We start from the raw sequence: 6397 nt of genomic DNA on the forward strand, positions 1-6397 counted from the left end.
CTTTATTTGGAGTTTTGGTTAATAACATTTTCATAAAAGTTTTCAGTAATAATTATTTAAGATCCATTGTTGAGAAGAAATGACTGAAAAAGTGTGTTTCCATGCAAAATAAGCTTAAAATCTAATGATTTTAAAAATGAGCGATTTAATAGTAAAAAAAAAATATTTTTAACTTTTTGATAGCCTGAATATGTTTAATTTAGTTTTTTTATATAATCTATTCTTTAAAAAGACAGGCATATTCTTTCAGATTTGAAAAAAATTAAAAAAATTAAAAATCGGAATTAATCAAAATTAATCTATAGCCTTTAAAAAATACTTTTTATATTTTTAACCTATATAATCAATAAAATCAATGGAAAATAAAATATTTTTATAAAACAAACTTTTGGAAAAGGTTTAAGATAACTTCATAAAAGTAGCATTTAAGTAGAATATTTTTCTTGTCTTTTTAAAAAATGCAAATTAAACATAGTTAATGACTATTTAATTAGCAAGAATGGTAATAAAATATTTCAATAACTGCTTAAACCTTTTTGTGGCCATGTTATTCACTTAAACAGAAATTCTATTTTGTCAGAATTATAAAAATAATGAAGTATTTTCAAAAAAGCTTGCAAAATAAACGTAATTTTATCAAACTTCCTCACAGTTTATAGAGGGTATTGTTGTAAAATGTTAATTATCAAAATAAAATCTTCAATTTACAATGTTTAAAACACCTAAAAGTAAATTCTAAGCAAAATTAGATTTATTTCCTAGATTTAGAGTAGCTGCGCTACTTAAAAAAACATCTAGTATTAAAACCAATCAGCTGATCAAATTGCTATAGACATTATTTGTTGGGTTGTTATTAACTGAAACATTTATTTTCTTTTTAATTCTAAAACGATGCTTGCCATGCAAAAAACGCTACGCCCCCAGCAATCATTATGGGCACTAGAATTTAATCACCTCTATTTTTTAATTTAAGTTTTACAAAAAAAACAAGGACCACATCTGTTCAGCGGATAACGAGTTCCTTTGCTAGAGACAGATATACATACATCCCGTTATTTCCATATAAGGACTAGCGGTTACGTACCCTTAAATCCTCTAGGGACACTTGGGGATAGGAAGGGGAGGGAGGGGGGGGGGGTGGGGTGGAGAGTATTTTTATATTGTGGAGGTACCCTTTCCCAAAATAGTTATAAACATGGCCAGGACATATGTATATAAAGCTTTAATGTAAAGAAAAACCATATCTGTCTAGCAGTTAGCGAGATCCTTTGAGACAAATAGATAAATAGACATCATGTTACTGTTATATAAGGATAAAAATCAAAGACACCCAAGCTTTTTTGGGATTCAAATAAAAAAAAGAGTTATGCGACAGGTTTGTGGGTAAAATGATGCACGGAGTATCAAAATGCAGTTTCACACTAACTTGAAACTTATATTGTGGGATCAGAACAAAAATTTTAGTATTATTTTTTTATGAACATTCTTCTTATTAATATTTTTGACAAACTGAATTTGTGATATATTTTTATTCATGAAAGTACCCCCTTGCAAAAATTTCAGAACAAACTAACATGCTAAAATTTATTGGGTTATACTTTGATCATTGTCAAAATAAAACATTTATGACAACAACCATTAGTAGCAAAGCACAACAAATCTTGTAATGGTCAAATGCACAAAGTGAGAGCAGATGATAAGTTTTCTTAACAAATACAAATGAGAGGAGAGAATATGTAATATGTCTTTTGAAGCATGACCAACAGACAGACAAAAAGGCATTGTAAAGAATGAATGTCAAAAGAATCTTCACTGAATATTTCAGCTGTCTCCAATAAGACCTAAGAAAATTACATTTTCCCCTTAGTGTTACGGACTAACTAACACACAGATAAGTGAATTATAGAGTAGCTTCACCACTAAAGATTTGATTCTGAATAGTATTAGCTCAAACACCCCCTCACTCCTAAACAAAGCAGCTTCACATTGCTGAAATCTAATATGAATTATCATAAACATTAACAGTCCTTTTAAAGAAGATTGTAATTATAAAGTAGCAGCACTTAACTACTTAACTATAATTAAAGAAGAAAGTTATTTGTAGATACAAATTTATTTAAATATGCTCTGATGAAAATTCAATTGTAGCTCTCAGTAGAAAATAAAATAAAGGCAGCCGTTAGTAATATTTAAGTAAAAAAGGACCTAAAAACAAAGGTTGTTAAATAAAAGGATGAAGAAAGCGAAAATTTACTTTGACTCACTTATAGTCGGAAATTTATTATCAAACAGGGGACATACACAGAAATTTTAAGACCTATAGCTCTAATGTGGCTCAGATAATAGGGGAGGGGGCGTCGAGTACCACCCCCTCACCCCCGACCGATAAAGATGCGGCAAGGGGCCCGACTGTTAAGAATTAAGTAAATTATACAATATGACATTTAGTCAAATTTCAAACAAATATTTTTTCATTAATTCATTTATAAAAATCAATATTATAAATATGAACTCACAAAGAGACGTTGTATGTTATCATAATACATTTAGTCTGCTATGTAAAACAAAACAAATTTTTTTCTTCTTTCATTGCAGGGATGATTCTGGTACAAAAAAAAAAACAAAAAAAATAAATGATTTTTAATTTAATTTGATATTACCGTACAATATTTTTTTATATACATAATTTAAGAAATATATTCATTACATCTTCACCTGTCATAAAGACGACATATAAAATCAACATCCTGATAAGGATATCAAAGTTTATGTTAAAAATTTTCAAATTTATTTTATGCTTAAGAAGGAACGAGAAGGAATTGAATCTCAACATTAACTTGTTATTTTGCTTGTATATTTATCATATTTGTTTACAGTTTATTGGTAAAGTTTGGTAATACTTTATTTCGAGTCTATCATGCAGTGCATTGTCCATTGGAACATCTAAAACAACGGTCTCCAAATAGTCTGTCATTCCATCCTCCCTTCCTCATGTTTAAAACCGTTTATTTTTAGCTTCCCGTTTCTTGTTTTTGTTAATTTCTTAAATTTCTTAAAGACTGACTTTGATTAATAATTGAGTAGCTTCGTTAGTTACTTTAAATACCTTTATGAGGAAGAAAGCTAATAGTTCCTTTAGGCAATAAATATAAAAATTCTAGATAAACAATCCCTTAATTGTACCAATAGTAACACAGTCTGTCAATAATTGTTGCATTTCTTTTAACCCGCTACCGTGGCTTGTAGTCGAAGAGGTGATGGTTTCGAATCTTGGCTTAACACCGCGTTATAACTAAAAACGTTTAGAATAGTTCCTCCTGCTGCTATGACAGGTGCGCAAGATTTATAGTTTTTAGTAGGAACAATGCCTTGGTCCAAAACAGGCGCATCCAATACCATACACACTTGGAACTTCCAATCAAAGATCGTGCAATCAATGAGTTCATTCCCTAATTTGTGTTACTTAACCTCATACCCAGAAAAATGGACAGAAAATTAGAGTTATCCTGGCTTTTTGAACCCATGACTTCAGAGTGTAACCTCGCCCGTATAGGTAATTGATTTGGGATAAAGCATTGCTTGAAGAAGCTACAATATTGTCAAAACATTATGTCACTTGTATATGGGATAATTGATTTATTTTTACTTGGATATTGCACCAATAAAGTGAAACTTATAGCTGGCCTCATACACCCCCCTTTACCCCCTCTCCTCCTACGGGATGAACGAACTGACAATAAATGATGTTCATTTTATCAATTTAATTGTTCCACTGACATAATATCCACGTAAATTTTATATCCATTAATGGGATGGATTCTGATGGAATCATATTTGACTAAATATGAATAAAAATCATTACCTGCTAAAAATACTTTCAAGTTGTAGGATAATTGTGTCTGTTTGGCCATCTAGGATAATAGATCTATTTATTTGGACTTTCCTTTTCATCAACAAGAATATCATGCAATTTTATCATTAATAAACTTTACAATGCATTTTATAAATAGTTTATTACAAAAATTAAAGGTACAAAAGGAAAAGGTTTCATTTGTGAATATGGTAGCGTGTTCGGGTTTTGTCGAGTGCTAAACTGGTTTAAATCGTGTCATACTAGAGAAGTTAACCATAGTATTTTCTGAAGCTTTGGTAAGCGCAATTCATCACAATGAATTTAATAATTTTTTTATTAGCATGGCTTCTCTAGTTTCAAATGTCTGTCTATTTAAGATAAACGGCTAAAGTTTCTCGTCAACCTCCCCATAAATATTGAGCATATAAAAGAATAAAATATCCTTGGTAGTCAGACAGCTATTAAACAGCCTTTAAGCTGCTTTTGTATGAAATATTAATACCTTTATACTTTACATTTCTTTCCTTTCTACGTTTGTATTTACAGTGGATTGTAAAGAATAAAATACTAGATGCTAGCAGCTGATATTACATTTGCAAATGTTTTTATGAATTCAGCAATAGAAGGACAATAGAAGTTAAAGCCACTAGTTTTTACTACGTTAAGAGCACTAAATACACAAGAGGAAAGATTAAATTATCTTCAATTGAACTATCTCCTTTTTACTGCTGCCAACACTTTCCAGCCAATAATTTTAATCTATGGAAGGGCTAATTTGTTTTATCATAATTGGGAGTGTTCATCAACTTATCCCCCCCTAATTTGTAGGTAATAGGTTAGTTGTATTATTACAAACTAAATTGTACACAACTTAAATGAATTAGAACATTGTGTTATTAATAGAATTATAAGAAATAAAACCACAAACTAGGTTTGTTGTCAATTAGCCTTGTCCTTCTTAATTTCTTATAACACTTTCTAGCTTTTTACTTAGGTTTTTTCTAGAAGATTTTCTTTTCATTTACTTGAATTGAAGTGGCTTTAATCCACTTAAGGCCTAACTTAGCTCATTGTTACAGATATCACCGATTCACCATACTAAGTTTGAAATTGATATGACAATTCTAGCATGGCTAAATTAACAATAGGAGCTTATTGTGCCGGACGGACGTACAGACCCTAATTAAAAAAGGCTTTGCTTTAAAAAAATTATGTAAAGCTTTATCAAAATTGAATACTCGTAGCGAAATCTTATCTGCGCTACGTATGAAAAAATATCCTTGTTAAAATACATTTTCGTCCCTGAAACAATTAATTTTTGCATTCCTGTGCAATTTATTGCAATTTTATTTCAGATTTTACAACATTTAATAATTAAAAAGATTATTTCTTTTTACAATTATTAATAAAAGCACGCAACCTCTACTAAGCTTTTCTATAGTTAACTCTTTCATTAAGAGGTAATGAATTAACCTATAAATATATGTAACGTTCTAATAGTTTTATATGAATGGATATAGGACATAAGTGGATATAGTGACAGGGAAAATTTGTCATCAATTTAGCTTGCTAATATAAACCTCATTTATTGGTCAGTTCGTTTATCCAGTAGGAGGGGATAGAGGGTATCGTTTTTTAGCCTGCTGCAAGTGCATGAAAACCTGGTGCAACAGACAAGTATTAATATATCAATAATTTCATGTCCTATCATTTGGGATATACTTTAATTTATCTTTTAGCTGCAGTTTACTATAATATTAAACCTAAATATATGTAGAAAAGCATTACTCGTGAACAGTATAAGTAATAAATCATAATGTAACCATTAACATAACAAGGTTATGAGATCTTTTGTCATATATTATAAAATTTTATTATTAATTTACAAGGTTGATTATTTACAAAGGAATGTGTAAATTATCTATTATTATACCTCTGATTAATAAATACCTCTCGTCAGGGACGACAAGCTTTTATTTTGAGAAGGGTAAAATGAGTTTTTTCAAAGTTTGAGGAAGGTAAACACCCCTTAACCCCCGCTCCTAGACGTCTCTTCCACTCGTGAAAGTTGTTAATAAAGTAGAGACAGCAATTTATGGAAAGTCCCAAGGCACTAACATCTCAACTATGAAAAACAATTAATCCTTTGATTGCAGCATCTCTGTCTGGAAGTCCTAACTTCATAATAAGCTGTACCTGCTGGGGTCAAGGCATTCCATCTAACGCCACTATTAATGTCGCGCATCTGACATAGCAGCAGTATGTTCGACTTTTATTTTCTATAGTTATGACAAGTTTATTGGCCGAGAATCGGGCCCGTTAAAAGTTTGGATATACATTAAACCAGAAACACGGCAAAGAACGCCTCTAAATGAAAGAGTAGCTTCGCTCAAACTCATTCTAATGACCTCGTCCAGGCAAGGTTAGAAAATCCACTAAATGAAAAGGGTTATGGAAGTTTCAGATATCTTAAGGGCCGGACAATGGACGACAAATTTATGTTTGTTGTATAATACCCCAAAATTACCCCTTCTGTAGATTAAA

Source organism: Acartia tonsa, chromosome 8 (assembly GCF_053477335.1).
Source record: "Acartia tonsa isolate MP-2025a chromosome 8, ASM5347733v1, whole genome shotgun sequence".
Taxonomy (NCBI): Eukaryota; Metazoa; Arthropoda; class Copepoda; order Calanoida; family Acartiidae; genus Acartia; species Acartia tonsa.